General features: G+C 39.7%; 1 long non-coding RNA gene across 1 annotated transcript in view; it reads left to right on the top strand.

Moving 5' to 3' along the window:
- Nucleotides 1-10,983: 10,983 nt before the first annotated feature.
- LOC135320847 (uncharacterized) overlaps nt 10,984-22,464 on the top strand; it is a 48,758-nt gene continuing 37,277 nt past the window's right edge. The window contains exons 1-3 of the long non-coding RNA XR_010380194.1: nt 10,984-11,995; nt 13,227-13,341; nt 18,287-18,386. This is a non-coding gene — a long non-coding RNA (uncharacterized LOC135320847). The remainder of the gene's footprint in view (nt 11,996-13,226; nt 13,342-18,286; nt 18,387-22,464) is intronic.

Here is a 22,464-nt window from a genome sequence, read left to right as displayed (position 1 = left end):
GTCGTATTATTTGCAAATATTTTCTCCCATTCGTAGGTTGTTGTTTCCTTTTGTTTTACTTATGGTTGCCTATGCTGTGAAGAAATTTATGAGTTTAATTACGTCCCTTTTGTTTTTTTTCTCTTATTTCCATTGCCTGGGTAGATTGCCCTAGGAGAACGTTGCTAAGATTTATGTCAGATAATGTTTTGCGTATGTTTTCTTTTAGGAGATTTATCATGTCTTGTCCATCTGCATCTTAAGCCTGTACTCTAGATCTGTGCTTCAGTTTTGAATTTTGAGCTTCTTAGAGAAAACCTACTCTTAGCTCATATGTCAGATTCAACATGTCTGAAGCTGATTTCATAATCATTTTTCTTGCAGCATATCCATTTATTCAGTGGCATAATCATTCTTCTAGTCTTGAATACCCAAAGGCTTGGAATGGTCTTTGATTTATATTTCTCTCACCACCCTCCACATATTCCCGGCTTCTGGAACTGTATGTTTTTGGTTTCAAATGTCTATTCTGATTGCTGATACTCTGATGAAGAGCGTTCATCCCTGATACAAGAATTTTTCCTTCTGCTGAATTCTTGGATATTCTCTCCCCCCCTTTCAGTCAACCTTCAGTTTTGACCCTCCAACATCTAGAGTCAAGTCAAAGACTTACCACAACCAGATCTCAGACAGGTAGGCTCGAACCTTCATCACTTTGGCCTTACCTTATGTGTTCCAATCATTATGTGACTTAGCCTCCTAGGGTAACCTGTGCCTTATTAAAAACCAGGAGTCACCAGCTTTTTCCTATCCAGTCCTCAGTTAAAACAGCTTAGAATTGCCCTGAGAACTAGTTGGAGCCCCATCCCCTTCATTGAGTCTTCCCTATTTACTCCAAATACTTCTAGCTCCTCTTTGTATTTCTGCACTGTTCATGATAGGTAGCCTGTAATCTAGGCTTTGAGTACTGACTTGGTACCATTGCCGGTTGGTTTCCAATGTGTCTCCTCACTTAGCTGGTAACTGGAGAAGACTCCCTTGTTCAGCCTCCTTTATACCCTCACCCTGCTTAGCATCGGGCAATAGCAGGCATCCAGGCAGTGCTAACCTACTTTATTTATTCGCAGGGGTGGTGGTGTGGAGTATAGCTAATAACTATTAATTCAGTGTTGCAATTAAAAAAGAAAGCCAAGAAAATCCATAAAACTTTATCTCCATGTTCAGTTTAGCGCTTTACCTCAACAGTTTTCTTAACTCTGTGTTTACATTCACATAGTGTTCAGTGCTTGTACAGTTCCCTGAGGCAAGCAGGTGAGATGTCATTATGTTTGACTTTCACGTTACATTTCATATTGGATATATTTGTGCAATGACAAAACCTTCTCTTATAAGTAAACAGCCGGAAGCCCAGAGAGACTAACAGCCTAACCCAGGGTCACGTGGTTAGTGTTTGGCACAGGCCAGGACCGCGGTTCACATCTTCCAGCTGCTCCTCTTCCAGTGCCTTTTCATTCCAGTGCTGGGAAATGTAGCCCCATCAGCCAAACAGCCAAGTCCCATTGCTGCCCCTTTACCTGCCAGTGATGGCAGTGCTACAAAACGTGGCAAAGGAAAGGTCAGAAATAGGAGTGATAAAAGACATGGAAGTGCTGGAAATGGATTCTCAGCCTCTTCTTCCCTATTTGAGCACCTCACAAGTGTCCCACTCTCACACTGCTGTTCATTGATTATAACACAGTCTTTAAAATCAGACTGATCTTTTGTAGGACATGCTTTTATCCTGATCCCTTTCCTGCTAGTAGTCACCGTCATGGGCAGAAAGTGCCTGACTGTGCTCTGTTTGTCACGTAGGTGGGAGGGGAAGTGGGAGAGGAAGCGGGTTGAACTGAAGCCGAGCTTTTTACAGCTCTGTTGTTCTAGGACCAGAGCAGTTCCACTCCTGCTTTCATCACCTCTCCACCTCTGAGACCCAGCCACCCACTCCTGCCTGCTCCCCCACATGCCACGTCCTGGGGGAGGACAGTGTGGTTGGCAATGCCCCCTCCACCCTCCGCCTTCCGCCCTGGGAGGTGCAGGAGTCTGCTTCAACTTTTGAGCTGTTTTGGTAGTTGGGCTTTTCCAGCCTTTCTAGGCATCTGCTTTCCAGCTCTGGGAAATTGGAGATGTAACTTAACCATACAAGTTCTATACTAATGTATTCAGTGGCATTAATGTGATGTTGTCTTTAAGGTGTTCTGTGACTGGATAGGAGGTTTTTAACACAGGATGCTTCACATCCAATTCTAAAGGCCTACAGGATGCAGGTGTAATTCAGGTTCTTACATGGCTGTAAGGCAGACATGGACATTATTTTATAATATGACCATATGTTCATAGATTACGGTTAGTCCGCCGGCTCTGTATCTAATAAATTTTAAATTCCAAACACTTGAAGAAAATTTGCGGACCATGTCTTTTTGCCTGTAACTAGTTGCAAAAACTGAAATCAAGACTCTATCACAAGCCAGTGTTTCCCAGTAGAGAAACCCTCTACTTTTACAACCTCTAAGTAATGCGGTGGTTCTTTGGGTGAGATGAGGGATGCCAGAGTATTTTGTTGGGACACTAGAGTGGCATGACAATTATTCTGGGACTGGTTACAGTTGAATCTCTGCTTCCTATATCCTGGACTGATTACAGAGTCAATGTTAGTGCGTTAACCAGCTTCTGAATGCAAGTGTAGCTAGGAAGACAACAGAGAAAATAGAAGGATATAAAGTAATGGATAGACTTCAGAGCAGTACAAATGTTGACTTTGACACCACCAGCTGCTGACGTGAACTTGGCAGGAATTTGTGAGAAATGGTGGGTGTCACTGCAAGCAGGAGAGTCCGGCAGCTTTTGGGGTGAACAGGCAAAGGGGAGAGCAGATATGGTGACCACTCGGGGGCTGATTATTTGTGTCCTGAATGTGAAAATGTCTGGTCTCCTGTTCAATTTTGCAGCCACAACTTCACGTGACTCAGGGCATTATTTCCACCAGAAAACCATAAAAACATAAACAACCTCTGTTTCCCAAAGTGTTTGTTCTCGATCTGAGATGATTGTCCTGTGGTGGGAGGTAAGTGGGCGGTGGGTCCTATTACATCACTCCCTTTCACTAAAAGTCTACCTCGCTGCTTTTCACCCTACTGCTAGAGGTGCTGCCATTCTGTTACACCTAGACCTATAAGACAGGCTTACCTGAATCCTCACGTGAAGAGGGATAGTTATGTGCAGTTTTAAATAATTGCTTGCGTCATGTGGTCCTTTGTTCCCTCCATTGGAAATCACTATTTCAGAGCAAATAGTATGAATCTATATAAACTATATTGTTTGTAAGATGTCTTCAGAAGTTTTGCAGTAGTTTTAAATATTTGCTTGGTGATGGCCTCTTGATTGTTTGAAGGAGGCAACCCTCACTAGGGGCTTTGTTGGCTCCCTTAGATTTCCCTTACTGGCAGTAGAGTGTTCATAGGCAGAGTTAGAAAGTTAACTGGGCTGAGAAGCCGAATTTGCCCGCAGCTGGGAATTGGCAGAAGAGTCAGTTATGGAAGGAAGGCTTTAGGATTATCTGGTAGCAGAGTTGTGGGATCCAAGCCCTGGGAAACCTCAGCTTTTGTAGAGTATGTTCTGTAACAATAGGCTATTGGATAATTTTAACACTTGTTATGGGATGTAGAGTTGGGGAAAGACTTAAGAGTGAAAGAACCTTAAAAAAGAATCTCCAAATATTTTAAAGAAAACAGTACTCAGAATGAGAGCTTTTCTGGAAAAGACTAGTACTTCACTTCACAGGGGAAGCAGGGAGAAGGTGTAGCTGCACTTACGGTAACTTAAAAGGTAAACCTTACCCTCCCACTTAGCTGTTTCCTGGTGTACGTTCATATTCCACATCTGTAGTTTTAGACATGATGTGTCATTTTCTGGTACTCCATTCTGCTTCTGAGTGAGAGACTGACGCAAAGTCACATAGCAATTGAAAAATTGCACAAAAGTCTTTATTGTTAAAAATGTAGATATGTGGCAGGGTGCTGCATTTGCAAATGACTTTCAGTACAGAGAACACTTAAAAGAATGCGGTGTTATTTCTTTTTTTATTCCTTTAAGCCTTTGAATAGAAGGTTTTCTTTGCAGAGTTTCTGGAGTACATCAGAACAAGCAGGAACTAAAAATAGCTTTAAGAAAGCACCAGTATAGATGTTGCTTATAGTATGGTATCTGTCTTAAAGTTAACTCTTTAAAGCAGGAAGTTGCAACTCTCAATTTCTTAAGCAAATATAAACATTCTTGACTCATAATGACATTCTTTGTGGGGTGAAGCAGATTTTGCTTCCATTCTGAGCATTGAAAGGCCTTCTATGATACTTCTACCAGTCCTCAATATTTTATTTTCCCTCTGTTGTGAACTTGTTATTAAACTTGAAGCAGATATAAATATCATTAACTTGCTACATATGTAGATATTTAGTGTTACATAGTCAGAAAGTTTGTGTACATCACACGTATCTACATAATTCCCCAGTTTCCAACTGTGCTCCTGATAAAAGAATGGTGGGAAATGGCATTATGGGGATATGTCTTACAGTACACAGTGTTTCCCCTGTTCCCTCTACCAGATCTGGATGTTCTTTCATATTTCAGCTTCTAGAATTTCTAGCTCTTTTTCTTAAGACAGGTGTAACTCATCCCCCTGCTCACACAAACATGCGTACACACACACACAAACACACACACACACACACACACACACACACACACACACACACACACACACACACACAATCTGCCGTAGGGAGTAGCGTGCACCATCCCATTCTCCGACTCCAGCTCTGATCCCACCCACTGGAGGCAGTGTCTTGCACGAATTCATTTGTAAGTTCCTTTTTAAAACTCGAGTGGTCGGGAAATAGGACTGATATCCTCACCTAGTAGGCAGGCCCTCAAGGATAACTTCTATGGTTAATGCCAGGGTATCTTAATGTTTGAGTACCTGGGTTTCATGTCTTCCTGTACCACCTGTGTGACCCATGATTCCCACAGTTCTGTCTCCCGTTAGACTTTTTCCAACTCTGGACTCTTATAATATTCTGCTGATTTGGCATCTTCACTTGGAACTCTGATATCTTAAAACCAACATGTGTAAAAACTGAGCTCTTGGTCCTCCTACCCCCCAAACTGGTCCTTTATGCAGCCTCCCCCATTCAGTTAGTGGAAACTTAATCCTTCCAGCTGCTTGGGTCAAAAATCTTGGAGTTATTCTGACTTTCACTGACATACCACATGAATTCTGTCAATAGATCTGGTTTGACACTGCCTTTAAAACATATCCAGAGCCCAGCCACTTCTCACCATGGCTCCTGCCTCCACTGCTGCTTCCCTTCCCTGAGCCACTGTCCTCTCCTCCTGCATAGCCCTTCTCAGTAGCTTCCCACCTTTCATCTCTGACCCGTTTGCACTATTCTCACCCGGCAGTCAAGTGAGCCTTGAAAACCTAAGTTAGATTGTGTCGTCCTTCTGCAGTGCCTCCCCATTTCACTCCGGGTAAAAGCCACAGTCCTTACAATGTCCTCCAAGGCCATACAGGATCTGCACTGACCCTTCTCCGCAGCTCCAGCCGTGCCCCCATTCTGGAACATGCGAGGTCACGCTGGCCTTGGTGATTGTTATTCCGTCCACCTGGGACTTCTCACCTCCTAGTCTTAGTTCTAACCTCAGTTCACAGTTTGCCCTGCTCTCGTATTTAATACAACATCACCCTCATCCTATACCCTCAACTCTCTTTACTTTGCCCTTTTTACTTCTTTCCATGGTTCCTCTTTCCTAACATGCCACCTCCTCTGCTGCTCTGTTGTGTGAATTGTCATCTCCACCCCCCACCCCAGCTAGACTCCAACCAAGCTCCGTGAGGACAGGACTTTTGTTTTGTTTATTGATCTATTCTAAGTGCCTAGAGTAGTCCTGGGTTCATAGTAGGCCGTCAAAAATTATTTGCTGAATAAATTAAAAGGCTATTTTAAAAATGAATCATCCTTTCAGGAACAGGTGAGGAAAGGAAGCTGCATGAAGGAAAATGGTGCAGTAAATAATGATATTTGCCTGTTGTACTATGTGTGATATATATATATGTGTTTTAGTCTTAATTTGGTATCTCAGTTTCTTAATTTAATAGCTGTATTAAGGTATAATTTACAGGCCATACAATTAACATATTATAATTGTACAAGTCAGCCATTTTAGCTATTTCTAGAGTTGTGCAACTGTGTCCTCAAAAAGTCCCCTTGTGTCCGTCCATATGCAGTTCGCCCTCCCCTCATTGGCACCCTGATTTTATTTGTTTTTGTTTTTTGGCAATCACATCTCAAAAGAATAATTTACACAGCAGTACTAATATAGCTTTGCACTTTTAGAAATGACACACTTAAATATGAAATCAGCGGTCATTGCTGAATGTAGGCAGCAGTATCAGACATCGGTGAGAAGAATGGACTTCAGTGTCAGACTGGCTGCAGTCTTACCCAGCTCCACCATTTACCAAGTTACCCAAATTATTTTCTGTCTCAAGCTCTATATCTGTTATATAGGTGTAATAATAGCAGCTTACAGAGTTGTGAGGATTAAGCAAACAGGGAAACAAAATTTAGTGTAGTGGCCAGCTTATGTTATTACCTAAGAAATAGCCTTGCAGGTAGAGAGCAAAATTCAAATCAGTTTCTAAAGTATGTGTAAAATATGATCCAGTTACTGCCTGGTTTGTAAACACGTATGCCTACTGCAGAATGTAAAAGCAGGCTAATTTCCAACAGAAAAGATCATTTCTCAGCATTTCTTTCAAAGGTAGTTGCAAAATAATTTTTACTAAATTTTCTGTGCCAATCTCTGACAGAGCTTTGACACCAGGGAGGTAATTATCTACATTTTTGTTAAAATGATGCTGACCATCAGTAAGTGTTCTGAATTATATTTTAGCCTTTATGTTGGGAAATATTGTGAAACTTCTTCTAAATTAATGGGGGATGGGCATTCATTGTAGCTCTTGTAGCCTGATAAGGCTTCACTAAATTATCTTTTTTATTTTAATTAAAGTAATTAATTAATTTTTTGCAGGGGGTGGTAATTAGGTTTTATTTATTTTATTTTTATAAGAAGTTCTGGGGATTGAACCCAGGCCCTTGTGCATGCTAAGAATATGATCTTTCACTTGAGCTATACCCCCCTAAATTATCTGTAATAAGGTCTTTTTCTCTGTTTTGTTATTTTCTTTTATGTACAGATGCACAAAGCAGGGTCATCAGAAGCCTCTCAATTCCAAAGATGATTATAGTGAAAAACATTGCACAGTGACAGTGAATCCTTGGAATATGAAGAAAGATTGTAAAGTCCTGAATGAATTAAGAAGGAATTGTTACATTAACTTACATGTAACCATGGCTCTCTTACCTTTATTTTTCACTTTATAATGAAGATATTCCTCACCCGTCAAGGTTGCTTTGTTAGATATAGGGAATATCTAAAGCCTTTTCTGGAAGTTTTTTAAATAAATAAGAGCAGGTAATTTATCAGAAGTGTGAATGGTGTAATCTGCTCTGTCTAGTATGGTAGCCACCAGCCACATGTGGCTATAGTGAATTGAGATGTTCTATAAGTGGAAAATACATAATAGATTTTCAAGACTTCGTACAACAATAATAATGTAAAATATTTATTAAAAGTTTTCAAAGTGTTAATCACAATTTTGAAATGATAGTATATTGGATATTTTGGGATAAATATAATTATTCCTGGAATTAAGTACACTTGTTCCTTTTTATTTTCTAAATGGGATTACTGGAAAATTGTGACTTGCACTATGTTTCTATTGACAGTGCTGGCTTCTAACTTATTGCAAATAATATGAAAAAAACTTTGATTAAATATTTTATAATTGAGTAGTTGATTTCCATCATATTATTTTCAGGTGTACAACACAGAGGCTCAACATCTTTATAGATTATATTCCATTTAATGTCACCATAAAATAATGGCTATATTTCCCTGTGCTGTATGATACAGCCCTGTAACCTGTCCATTTTATACATAATACTTTTTAACTCTCAATCCCTTACCCCCTTCCTGCCTCCCTCTCCTCCTTCTCCCCATTGGTAACCACCAGTCTGTTCTGTGTACCTGTGAGTCTATTTCTGTTTTATTATAGTAATTAATTTGTTTTATTTTTTAGATATACATATAAGTTAATAAATAGAATATTTGTTTTTCTTTCTCTGACATATTTAACTTAGCATAATACCCTGTAGGTCCATCCATGTTATTGCAAAAGACATTATTTAATTTTTTAATGGCTGAGCAGTATTCCATTGTGTGTGTGTGTTCATGTGTATATATGTGTGTATATATGTAAATATACATATATATATATATAATATACCACAACTTCTTTATCCAGTCATCTGCCAGTGAACATTTGGGTTGTTTCAGTGTGTTAGCTATTGTAAATAGTGCTGCTGTGAACACTGGGGTGCATGTGTCTTTTTGAATTATATTTTTCTCCAGACATATACCCATGAATGGGATTGATGGATCACACGGAAGTATATTTTCAGTTTTTTAAGGAAACTCTATACTGTCCTCCATAGTGGCTGCAACATTAACATTCCCACCTACCAAGTAGGAGGGTTCCTTTTTCTCTTAAAAGGTCAAAAATTCCTACATTTATATACTTTCCTTACAGTTTAGGACACAATTTGGCAAAAGCCAGATAGAATTTAATAGGAGTAAATACAGTATTTTTTCAAATGTCCATGCATTATGGATAGATATGTTATTGATGAGTTGGTTCCCTATTTTTGTAGATGCAGAAGTTTTTATAGCTTCACAGACATTTCAGTCTTGCAGAAAGAAAAATGTCTTTGCATTTTGCTGAACTTGTCCGGGTGGCTTTATCGAATTTGGTCCAGGCCTGCAGAGGTGAATACACATCCAAACCTGAACCATTTGAATGTCTGCAAGATTTTAAGAGTCTAGAATGTCAGATCTGGACTATAACTCTGGTGAATGACATCAGTGAGTGGACACAAGAAAACTCCATTTGAGTGCAAAGCCTTTCATAAGCCAAAAAAGGCTTTGAAATTGTGGCAAAGCCAGAGACTTTTGTGCACCACATATGGCCACAAACCCATGGGGACAACCACAGGCCTTCTGGAGTGCCAAGGGAATTCCATGTGAGGAGTCCAGCACTCACAGGAATCCAACAAGTCCCTGCCAGCCAGAGCACCTTCATTGCTACTGTGGTATTTTGAGCAAATGTCTTTTCTTCAGGTTCAAATTGGTTTGTTGTTGTTTTTTTTTTATAAAAGAAAATCAAACAACTTCTTGTTCCCTTGGTGAAAGTAAAAGCCTAATATTTTCTGATTTCTTTTGACAGAGAAAACTTGAGCCTATGAATCTAAACTCATCTGAGATGGTCTGCAGCTGGGAGCAAGCAGATCAGTGTCAGTCCCTTTGCAGCCGTTGGCTGGGAGCCTGCATGTTCCCTGGAATGATATTTGAAACATGTCACCCTAGCCGTGCCTTCTCTCTGGACTGGGAGGCGAGTCAGTCAGAATCTGCATTATGGAATGTATGTTTCAGATCCAAAGCTAGGAGATCTTTTTTAATAGCCAGAGAATGTAGTCATAAATATATCTATTAATGTATTTATGCAAGAACAATTTTAAAGTTTTTTTATTATAAAAATTTCCCCCAAAATTGAAAATGAAAGAACATTGGAATGAAAATCCAATGGAATTAAAAACAGTGGAATTAAAAATCATCTGTACCTTAGTTATACATAAAGAATCTTAAAATCCTTCTAAACATTTTTTTTTGTTCAAATGTAGATATTTTTCCCTTCCAAAAATGAAAATAATTATTTCACATTTTTTTCTTTTTCCTTTTATTATATATTCCATATCAATAAATATAATTCTTTTAAATCCCTTTTAATGGCTGTTTAAAATTATATTGAACAGATATGTAAATAGTCCTAGGTTTAAGAAATTTAAAAAATTGTCATTACAATGCCCCTGCAAAGAATTTTTTCGTGTTTCTATTTTTAGTTACTAATTTGGACTAAAAGTTAACAAGTTTACTTTTCTTCATCTAAAACATTGGTTATTTTATGAATGAATTGTAAGGATTTTAAATAACTTTTCAGTAATTTCAACAAAGAAATTAACTTTAAGGCAAAAATATATGATGGTTTGCAAATCTATTTTTATTATATCTTCACTTTTACCAGTGTCATATCTGTGTGTGTTTGCACAAGTGCTATAACTACCAGCAATGTAAGAAAAATCTGTGTACTAAAAATGTGAAAATAGTTTCCTGGTTTGTGTTTTCATTCTCCCAATATAGGTTTTGGATGACAAGTTTGTATTTGCAAAAGTACACACCCTGTGGGAGGTGCTCTGTACATACACTGAGATACTGTACATAAAATTGCCTCTGAATCCCAATCATCTGAAAACCCTGTCCTCAGCCTTTGATACCTTCAGCTGTTTTATGAAAGTCCTTCAAGTGGATGAAAGTATCAACAACCGGAACAAGAGTTTTTCATTGCCCTATTTGAGAAGAGCTGCGTGAACGACTTTTATATTCAGGATAGAGATACATTAATCAATCCAACCACCAGGAGCCGCACTGTAAGTCTAAACCGAGTTTAGCTGCTGTCTTGGGGGTGATTTAGAACCTGCTGTTGAATTATAAGTGATTTGGTATTGTTGGTTTGGTTTGGTTTTTAAAAGCTGCCCATAAAAATGAAAAAAGAGAAAGAAAAGAAATATGCCTACAGATTCCTGTTAGGATAGTAAACAGTGGCTGGTTATTTACCCTGTATAAACCGCATGCTCTCTTAGAATCTATTTAGGTTTACTTCATCCTTTCTCAGATCAAGTATCAAGTAAGGGACAGTTTTAAAAAAAATCAGGATTAACAGGCTTGTGAGCTCCGGGATCTGCAAGGCAGCTTTCCCTTCCCATGGTGTAAGTCAAATGGCAGAAATGAAATAAAGCACTTCATGTATCCTCCGGTGTTAACAGGAAAATGTGAGTCTTCTTGACCTTGTTTCTTCCTGGGTAAAATGAAGATAATATGTCAGGAGTCGACAAGCCCATTTAGGGCAGGAACCATGTTGTCTTGTTCACTGCTGAATCCCAGGCACCAGGAAGGCTGAGTTTAACAAGTGAGTGAATGAATGAACTGTAGTTCCCCCAGAGTTACCATGTTGGGCAGTGTGGATTAGCAGCTAAGAGCATAGACTCGAGAGGTGAGGGTACAGCTCAAGTGATGGGGCGCATGTTTAGCACGCATAACGTCCTGGGTTCAGCCCCCAACACCTCCTCTAAAATAGACAAATAACCCTAATTACCTCCCCACCCCCATCAGAATTACCTTATTATCTCCCTGCCACCAAAAAAAAAAAAAAAGGTAGAAGTGGCCAAGAGCGTAGACTCAGGCTGGAACACTTGTGCTGGTTTCTCGCTGTCTACCTTGTAAAAGTCATTTAGCCTCTGTGTTTATCAAGTTCCTCATCAATAAAATGGGGATAATAATAGTACCCACCTCGTAGAGATGCTATGGGGATTAATGAATCTGCTTGAATTTTAGAACAGCCCTGGCTAATAGTAAGTACTATGCATCTGCCAGCTCTTTTCATAATTACTGACAGATGTTATTATCAACCAAAGAAGTATTAGTTCTTTGTAAGGGAAATGCATGTTAGACCATTTCATTTATCATTTTCTGTAATTCAGGCTTTTTCCCTCTGAAATACCATTTTCTGTCTGTGCACTAGTAAATCACAGGGCTTTCCAAATTTCATCTGTCTGAGTTCTTGTCATGATGACAATACTGCAGAGTTTTGACATTTTTTAGGGACTCCATCTGAGATGACAGCAACCCCTCAAATTCAGAAGCACTTCTCTAACTGACAACATCTCGCATGAAATGAAGTTTGTAAAATGTAAGAGCTTCAGACGCTAAATGATGCCATAAATGCAAAGATGTTATATCTAAGCTCTTTAAATAAATCCTGTCATTGAAATAAAGGAAATACTATATTATAGCGCTCTATGACTTTGTTACCTTGCTATCCGTTTATCTGACTCTCTAAGACAAAAGAAAGCAAAGACTGAGATTGATCATTACTACTGTGTGGTACACGTATTTGTGGATGAAGACCATACTGAAATGCACTGTCTAACATATTAAAATGGACACTAAACAGCTGCTTGATGCACATGCATGAACAGAACAGGGAGCTGGTTGCAGGGAGCAGACACTGAGCTTCCTGGATCAGAGACTCAGCATAGCAGTCCAGCCCAGCAGTCCACATGTTTTATATTTATATCCCAGCAAAATTAGCAGTGAGAGTCTGAAATGAACTTTGGGGACACTTGCAAACAGCTGTCATGATTACTAATGTGGGACACCAGGATTCTACAGTGTTTAGTTGGCATATGCACACAACCATTTCTTTTCCACTAAAGCCTGTTGTAATTGCTGGTTCCACATCCAGGCTGAGGAATCATCTCATGTGGTGTTTGGGAGGGAGGTAAGTGGAGTCAGGACCCATGCTAAGTCTGGGTGGGTAATAATCTGGTTCTAGTACAGGAGAAAGGAAAGTAGGTCAGGTGGGAAGGAGAATGACTGGATTTAAATTTTGTTTCTTGAGTAAGCTAAATATATAACATCATGTCAAGTTTCCTTATTGTTTATATTCCATGTGCTGTCACCGAATAACTACTGAATTGTGGGGACAAAAAAGCCTGGGTTTTAGAATTGACCCTGCCCCTAAACAGCCAGAGTCCAGGTTCCTCTGGGTGTCCAAGGAGGGGGCTGCTGCCTCCACTGAAGCAGTTTGGGCACTTGGGTGGCCTAGTTTTTTTTGCTGTGGAAGACTGGCCCGGTTGTAGGACATTAAGCATCTGCAAGGCCCTCACCAGGTACCCACGGTGGTCCCAGGACTGTAACATCCAAGTGTTCCTTTCCAGCCACGTTTGCAAATGACCCTCAAGGGGTTAGTATTAATCCTCGGTGAGAATTATGAAAAATTATATGGTACCTCCATCCCTTCTGGCAAAGGAGGGCCCCTTATTTACAAATGACCACAAAGTGTTAGCACCACATTTTATTAGCAGAACATGTGAACACGTGGTGACAGTGACGCTCACCTGTTTGCTTCTGCTTCCCAGTGCAACTTCAGCCTCCATCAGAGGACCTCAGCTGCCCCAGCGAACAGGGCCTTCTGTACAGGGAATGTGCTCCTCCTCGAAGCATAGACAAGAAGCAGCCCTTAGATCTCATCAGGTGAGCTGTTGTGGAGAGCACTCCAGTGGGAAGGGCTCAGGGTTGCCCTCATGGCTTCTGAGTGTGACAGTCCTCCAAGAGTGTTACCAACCAGGAAGCTCACAGGAGCTCTGAGCTTTGTTGCCCCAAGTTTTTACTGGAGGCTTTATTACAAAGACATGATTTATTGGGTCACTACTGACATGGCTACCCCAAACACTAACTGTAAGTCAAAGCCCTAACATTTGAGCCCCTACCTCTCCTGATGGTCAGTCACTTGTCACAAAGCTCAAAGCCCCACTCCTCTAATCACATGGTTGGTGTCTCTGGCTGGCCAGTCCCCATCCTGAGTCATCTCATGAACACAAGCCATCCAAGGGTCCACCATGAATAGTAAAGACACTCCTATCTTGGGAAATTTCAAGGCTTTAGGGGTTGCCATCCAGGAACTGGGAACAAAGACCTACCAAATTCTTCATTAAACAGGAGTAAATGTTAGGTTTCACTTAAATTATAAAATAAGAGAAGTATTCTCACTGCTTAGCTGTATCTGCTGTTCGACACCGTTTCACTACACCACGTGACTGTAATGTCGCGCTCAGCATGTGTATTCTCAGAGCATCAGAGCCGGCTGCTCCCCGGGAGCTTATGCTGTTTGTGCAAGGCTGCTGGGAGGAGGGAGGCCAAGGACAACTGAGCAAACAAAAATAATCGGGCTAATAAGGAAAAAATTTCAGATTGAAATGAAGGAAATAATACAGTGTTGAGATGGGAGACTTGGGGGGAAGTGAGTCAAGAAAGCTATCTTTGAGTAGGTTACATGTGAGCTGAGATGGTGATAAGGAGCCTGGACTTTGAGGATCTGGGATAAGTCACCCCAGGAATAGAGGCAGCTTGTCCATTGCCCCGAGGCACAAATGTGCTCAGCAGGTTTGAGGAGATACTGGAGCCAGCGCTGGTGAGAGTGATGAGACGTGAGGTTTAGAAGGGCATCAGGAGCACGGAAAGTAGTGTAGACTCTAAGTGCAGTGAGAAGCAGTCATGATAGTTTAAGCACTAAGGTAATTTTCTCTCACATTTTGCAAAGATAATGTGGAGAATGAATTGCAGGGACCCAGGAATCAGGGAGGCCTGGTCGGAGGCTCTTGGGGTGGGCCAGATGAGAGATGGTGGGAGCCAGGGAGAATGCGTTTGGGGAGTGGAGCTGACAGGATGCAGTTATGGGCTGGCTGTGGATGGTGAGGGGAAGAGAAGGGTCAAGGTAGCCCCAGGTCGGCCTGGAGCCAGGTGCCTGATCTTCCTAATCTCAGTGCCCCATTCAGATGCCCACCTACTTGGGCAAACCTCTTAACTTTCCAAGTGAGGGTTTTAAATCACTGAAGTCTTTTTGTTTGTTTCACATTTTATGGAAAGATTCAAACACGTACAGAAGTAGAACAGCACAGCCAGCCTGTCTGTATCAGTCACCCATCTCCAGAATTATCAACTCAGAGTCACTGTTGTTGCATCTTTCATCTCCACCTCTTCCCCTCCCCCACTTCGGGATCATTTTGAAGGCAATCCTACATAGCTTAACCTTTCATTAGTGAAATGACAAGGTCTCTTTCAAATACAATTGGAATATTCCTTTTTTTTTTTTTAGGGTTACAAAATAATTCCCTGATTGTCACAAAAGTACACTTTTAAGCAGTTTTGGGGTTGAAATCAGGATCCAGACTAAGTTCACACATTGCAGCTAGCATATCTCTCAAGTGGGTTCTAATCTATAATTTTTCTGTTTCTCATTTTCCTTGAAATTGCTGAGGGGTTTCTCTATTTCCTGTTTGGTTGATTTCATTCTCCCCTGTGGTTAGACTTATTTCTCCATCCTATGTATTGGCTTTAGCTAAGTGATTTGATCCTCCCCTAAAAGCTTGATCTGATCGAGGTTCAAATTTGTGCAAGAATATTTGTTATATGAAGTTTTGTACTCCTGTCATAAGGTACATAATGTCCAGTTGACTCTCTTTTTCGTGATGACAGCAGCCAATAATGATTGTCACCCGGGATCATTATTTCATAAGGGATTTTATTTCATGTGGTCATACTCTAATTTCCTCCCTCAATTATCAGCAGGATCACAGTCATAAAGAGGCACTTTCTCATTAACCCGGGTTATCCTGTAGAACACAGTTTTAAAAGAGGAAGTTTATATATTTGTAAATATTTAAAGTTGATACATTTTTCTATTGTTTCTAATTTTTTTTTCTAATGGAGGTACTGAAGATTGAATCTATGACCTTATGCATGTTGAGCACACACTCTGCCACTGAGTGTACCCCATCCCCCTTGAGATTCATATTTATATGGTATATTCCTTCTGTTATTTTTGTTTTATATTATACAGAATTTGATGGCAGGGCAATGGGTTTGATGGCTATTTAATCATTCTTTATGGGCTTTTGGGGTTGGTGTGTGTGTTTGTGTTTGTAAAGAAAACAATTTTCCCACTGTTTTAAGTATGTTTTGTAAAGGAAATTATGTTGATCTGTTCCCTTTTCCTGGTCCATGTATTCCCTTGTTGCTTCCCACTAGTGGCCCCTTGAGCACTGTGACAAGACTAGCATGTCGTTAATCCAGGTTGAAGGAGATCTGAAGAGATTTATTCAAGGAGATGAAATTTGTAGACAATGTATTGGAAAGTATTGAGAAAGTTATTCATTAGGAGGTCTGGGGTTGAACTGTTAAGCGCAGAGAAATCTAAGCTATGAACCACCAAGACAATTATTAACTCCAGGAAAAGCAAAGTAGGGAAGAAAAAAGTAAGCCTAGCAGACAACTTGCTACAGCTGTGAACAGTCTGTACAGAGTCCTAATCATGTAAAGCAAGGATACTGAGCTGATCAAAATTATAATGTATTTGTATCAAAAGGTTGGAAGAATGAAGGTTTGGGTGTGTACAGGAGATGTGGTTTGAAAGAGAGCTTAATCCTCATTTTCCAAAATAGAAAGTTAAATAGGTGATACGTAAAGCTGAAAAAGGCAATAGGCTATGTTACAAGGATATTCGGCAGAGATAGGGAGTTTTTATTCCAAGTGTCAGCAGTAGGAGCTGAACGTGTTTGCTTCTGGCCAGGAAATGGGGTGGTTGTTTGGAACTGCTCCTTTTTACAATCAGTGTTCGAGAACTGTTTGACTCTTTAATGAATGTATGGTATAAGTTTGATAAAAAGAAATCAAAGCTGAATTTTGAAAAATTGATGTTAAGAATTGGGGTGTTTTTGACAGAGAGAGATAACAATCAGACAAAACTACATTTGAAGGGATCCTCATTATTTCTAGCCTTTCAGCAAGGACTAGGGGGCAGACATCTGTTTAAGGTTCAAAAATTCTTTCTGACATTCTTGCCGGCATGTAAACTTTGGAAGTAATGAACACTCCGTCATTGTAAATATGCAGGCAGAGGCTGCCTGACCAGCTCTCTAACTGTAGCAGGGTGTGTTTACCATTGGCCAGTTGGAGCAAGCAACTTTTAACATTCTTTCAGTTTTGAATGTGGCATTTTCAGGATGGATAGTTGATAAGAATGTATTACAAAAAGCTTAACAAGAAAGAGTCCAAGACATCTCAAACCCATTGCCAGGGTTTTCTCTGCCAGACACCATCCTGAGCCTGCCATCTGTGAGCCAGGCCACAAAGACCAGTCACATGAGAATGAACACACTTTGTCCCTCCTATCTGATTTGGCATCGGGCTCAGCCATTTTCCCCATGGAATGGTCCACGCCCAGGTCTCTGACGATGGAACTGGTCTCACAGCAGCCCTGTGAGCGCTGGTCCAGCCCTAGGGGTTCCTGCGTGAAGTTTCTCAGGACTCCAGGCTGTTCTCAGAGCTGAGTCCCCCCTAGGCTAAGCCCTCGGAGCTCATCTCAGCTCCAGACTGAGCCGGAAGCTTCCGAGAGAACTCAGAGCTGAGGAAAGTCACAGGTTTTACCCAGCACTGCCGCGTCAGCAGTGCTCCAGCTGAGGGAAGTATCAGCAGCAGCAAACACACCTGAGCCGCCGCCTCATTGTTCCGCCTCATCCCTAAGCCCTCTGTGTCTGCCTGTCTGTGTCTGTCTCCCTTTCAGGACCAGCCTGGCACCGCTTCGTGCCCTGCCTCCTTTCTTCTAATCTTGCCTCCCTGGCCTGTTCCGTCTACTCCAGATTAACTGAGTAACATTGAAGGGTTTTTGAAACCTAGGAACAGCCGACGTGCTAGATACAAAGAATACAGGGCAGTTCCTTACTCAGCCACATCCTTCCTGCCCTCTCCCATTCCCACATGAGTTTTATAAATATTTTGTCAGAGAGACATTGCACTCCCAGTTTTTATCATTATCAGCCATTTCCTTATTATCTGTGGTTTACGATGCATTTGCTCCAGGGAAGTTCCCGAGATAAGGCAGACGCAGATGACTGAGCCAGTAGTTGAAGTCCACTTGTGTCAAACCTGTTAAGAATGATCTTTGGTGGGATTTGTTGAATGTGCCAGACTGTCCAGTGAGTGGTGATGATCCCCTGCATCTGCTCCGGAGTCGGCCTCGTCCCCTCCTTTGCTCTGTTCTCATTTATCTCTCTTCAGCAGGTGAACGAGTGATCTGTATTTCTATGATACGTAAAATACTTCTTATTTCACGGTAGAATTTGGGGGCTGCTGTGAAAACGCATATGTTTTAAGTGTGAATTGAGTCAGAGGTTTAAACTTAAAGCCCCCTTGATTTAGAATCAGAAATTAGTATGATGGAAGGAGGGTATAACTCAGTGGTAGAGTGAATGCCTAGCATGCATGAGGTACTGGGTTCAATCCCCAATGCCTCCATTTAAAAAACAAATAAATAAACCTAATTATGCCCCACCAAAAAACAAAGAAAAAAGAAATTAACATGAGGATGAAGCTACAGAGTGAATATGTGTGTCTTCTGAAACTACCTTCTGTCTTTCTGCAGGAAATTCTATGGAGAGAAGGTCGGAATCTACTTTGCTTGGGCTGGGCTATTACATTCAGATGCTCCTCCTGGCAGCAGTCGTGGGGGTGACTTGCTTTCTGTATGTATATTTTAATCAAAATAACTGTACTTAGAGGTAACTTCTCTTTATTCCTTGTTACGGTGCTTACTTAACTTAGAATGACATTCTCCAGGAGCATCCACGTTGCTGCAAATGGCCCTATATTGTCAGTTTTTATAGCCGAGTAGTTTTCCATTGTATAAATATACAACTTCTTTAGCCAGTCATTCGTTGATGGACATTTAGGCTATCTCCATGTCTTGGCTATTGTAAATAGTGCTGCTATGTATATTGGGGTGCAGCTGTCATCCTGAAGTAGGGTTCCTTCAGGATATATGCACAGGAGTGGGATTCCTGTGTCATATGGCAATTCTATTCCTAGTCTTTTGAGGAAACTCAATACTGTTTCCACAGTGGCTGCACCAAACTGCATTCCCACCAGAAGTGTCGGAGGTTTCCCTTTGTCCACAGCCTCTCTAGCATATGTCATTTGTGGATTTTTGAATGATGGCCATTCTGACTGGTTTGAGGTGATACCTCATTGTACTTTTGATTTGCATTTCTCTGATAATTAGTGATATTGAGCATTTTTTCATGTGCCCATTGATCATTTGTATATCTTCCTTGGAGAATTGCTTGTTTTGGTCTTCTGCCCATGTTTGGATTGGTTTATTTGGTTGTTTCTTATTAAGTCATATGAGCTGCTTATATATTCTGGAGATCAAGCCTTTGTTAGTTTCATTTGCAAAAATGTTCTCCCATTCTGTAGGTTGTCTTTTTGTTTTACTTAAGGTGTCCTTTGCTGTGCAGAAGCTTGTAAGTTTCATTAGGTCCCATTTGTTTATTCTTGCTTTTATTTCTATTGCTTGGGTAGACTGCCCTAGGGGAAGATTTCTGAGATGTATGTCAGCTATTTTGCCTGTATTTTCTCCTAGGAGGTTTATTGTATCTTGTCTTATGTTTATCTTGCTGAAGAGACTATCTTTATTCCATTGTATATTCTTGCCTCCTTTGTTGAATGTTATTTGACCAAAAGTATTTGGGCTCATTTCTGGGCTCTCTATTCTGTTCCATTTGGCTGTATGTCTGTTTTTGTACTAATACCATGCTGTCTTGACGACTGTAACTCTATAGTATTGTCTCAAGTCTGGGACAGTTATTTTTCCAGCCTATTTCTTTTTTTCTTCAGTAATGCCCTGGAAATTCTATGTCTTTGATGGTTCCATATAAATTTTATTGTGATTTGTTCTAGTTCTATGGAATATGTCCAGGTTAATTTGGTAGGGATTGCATTAAATCTGTAGATTGCCTTGGGCAGTGTGACCATTTTAACAATATTGCTTCTTGCAATCAAAGAGCATGGGATACCTTTCCATTTTTTAAAGTCTTCTTTAATTTCCTTCACCAATGCTTTATAGTTTTCTGTGTATAATTCTGTCACGTCTGTGGTTAGATTTATTCCTAGATATTTTATTACTTTGGGTGCTATTTTAAAGGGGATTGTTTCTTTACTTTCTTTTTCTGTTGATTCATCATTTGTGTAAAGAAATGCAACTGATTTTTGAACATTAATCTTGTAACCTGCTACTTTGCTATATTCTTCGATCAGCTCTAGTAGTTTTTGTGTGGACCTTTTAGGGTTTTCTATATATATTGTCATGTCATCTGCATATAGTGACACTTTTACCTCTTCTTTTCCAATTTAGACCCCTTTTACTTCTGTTACTTGCCTGATTGCTGTGGCCAGGTCTTCCAAGTCTATGTTGAATAGGAGTGGTGATAGTGGGCATCCTTGACTGTCCCAGATTTTAGTGGGAATCTTTTGAGGTTTTCACCGTTGAGTGCTATGCTGGCTGTAGGTTTGTCATATATAGCTTTTATGATGTTGAGATATGTTCCCTCAATACCCACTTTGGTGAGAATTTTTATCATAAATGGGTGTTGAATTTTATCAAAAGTTTTCTGCATCTGTTGAGATGATCATGTGGTTTTTGTCCTTTCTCTTGTTGATGTGAAGTATTACATTGATTGATTTTCATATGTTGAACCACCCTTGTGTCCCTGAGATGAACCCCACTTGAGCATGATGTATTATCTTTTTTATGTGCTGTTGGATTTTATTTACTAGTATTTTGGTAAGGACTTTTTTCATCTGTGTTCATCAGTGATATTGGTCTGTAATTCTCTTTTTTGGTGGTGTCTTTGCCTGGTTTTGGTATCAGGGTAATGGTGGCTTCATAGAATGAGTTTGGGAATATTCCTTCTTTTCAATCTTCTGGAAGAGTTTGAGAAGGACTGGTATGAGCTCTTCTTTGTATGTGTGGTAGAACTCCCCGGTGAAGCTGTCCAGTCCTGGACTTTTATTTGTAGGGAGGTTTTTTATTGTTAATTCAATTTCATTCCTAGTGATCCATTTGTTGAAGTGGATAGTTTCTTCTTGATTCAGTCTTAGTGGACTGTATGTTTCCAGAAACTTGTCCATCTCCACTAGGTTATCCATTTTTTTCCATGTAGTTTGTCATGATATTCTCATATGATATTCTGTATTTCTATGTTATTTGTTGTAATTTCTCCATTTTCCTTTCTTATTTTGCAAATTTGTTCTCTCTCTTCTTCTTTGTGAGTTTGGCCAGAGGATTTTCGATTTTATTTATTCTTTCAAAAAACTAGCTTTTGGTTTGATTGATTATTTTCTCTATTTTTTTAATCTTTATTTTATTTATTTCCTCCATGATCTTTATTATTTCCTTTCTTCTGCTGACTGTTGTGTGTTTTTGCTCTTCTGTTTCTAGTTCTTTCAGCTGGTGGGTTAGATTGTTTATTTGGTATTGTTCTTCTTTTTTGAGGAAGGCCTGCATTACCCTAAACTTTCCTCTTAGCACTGCTTTCGCTGTGTCCCATATGTTTTGTGTGGTTGTGTTTTCATTTTCATTTGTCTCAAGGTATTCTTTAATTTCAACTTTGATTACATCATTGACCCATTGGTTTTCTAATAGCATGTTGTTTAATCTCAATGCTTTCCTTTCTTTCTCCTTTGTTTCTCTGAAGTTGATTTCTAGTTTCCATGGCATTGTGGTCAGTAAAGATGCTTGAGATAATTTCTATCTTCTTAAAATTGTTGAGGCTTCTTTTGTGACTAAGTACATGATCAATCCTAGAAAATGTTCCACACACATTTTAAGAGATTATTTATTCTGTTATGGGGGATTGTAATGCTCTGAAAATATCCACTAAATCCAATTATTCTCTTGTATCATTTAATTTCTCTGTTGCCTTATTTATTTCCTGTCTGGAAGATCTGTCTAGTGATGTTAATGTGGTGTTAAAATTTCTGACAATGATTGTATTCCCATCAATTTCCCCCTTTATCTCTGTTAGTAGTTGTTTAATGTACTTAGGTGCTCATGTTGGGTGCATATATATTAATGATTGTAATATCTTCATCTTTTATTGATCCTTTAATCATTATAAAATGTCTTTATTTATCTTTCTTTATGGCCCTTGTTTTAAAGTCTATTTTTTCTGAAATCAATACTGCTACACCTGCTTTTATGGCATTTCCATTTGCATGGAATATCATTTTCCGTCCATTCACTCTCAATCTATATGTGTCCTTCTCCCTAAAGTGTGTCTCTTGTATGCAGTGTATTGAAGGTTCTTGCTTTATTATCCAGTCTGCTACTCTGTCTTTTGACTGGAGCATTTAGACCATTAACATTTACAGTAATTAATGATAGATGAGAGTTTATTGCTATTTTGAACTTATTTTTGCAGTTGATTTGGTATTTCTTCTTGGTTCCTTTCTTCTTCCTTTTGTGGTATGGTAATTTTCCTTTGTATTGTATTTAGTTTTTGTGACTCACTTGTAAGATTTTGGCTTGTGATTACACTTTTTTGTAAGTCTGTTAACCAATTACTGTAACTGTGTGTACTAAACAGATATTAATGTAATCTCAAACCCATCCTACTGAGAACAAGATTTAAAAAAAAAAAGAAGAAAGGAAAAATACTCTCACAGTCATGAATTCTCATTTCTGTAGCATCCTGCTTCTTTTCTATTTAGAGTAGACCTTTCAATATTTCTTTTAGCATGGGTTTAGTGTTGCTAAATTCTTTT

This window comes from Camelus dromedarius, unplaced genomic scaffold (assembly GCF_036321535.1).
Source record: "Camelus dromedarius isolate mCamDro1 unplaced genomic scaffold, mCamDro1.pat HAP1_SCAFFOLD_185, whole genome shotgun sequence".
Classification (NCBI taxonomy): Eukaryota; Metazoa; Chordata; class Mammalia; order Artiodactyla; family Camelidae; genus Camelus; species Camelus dromedarius.
This window is presented reverse-complemented; position numbering and strand designations above follow the sequence as displayed.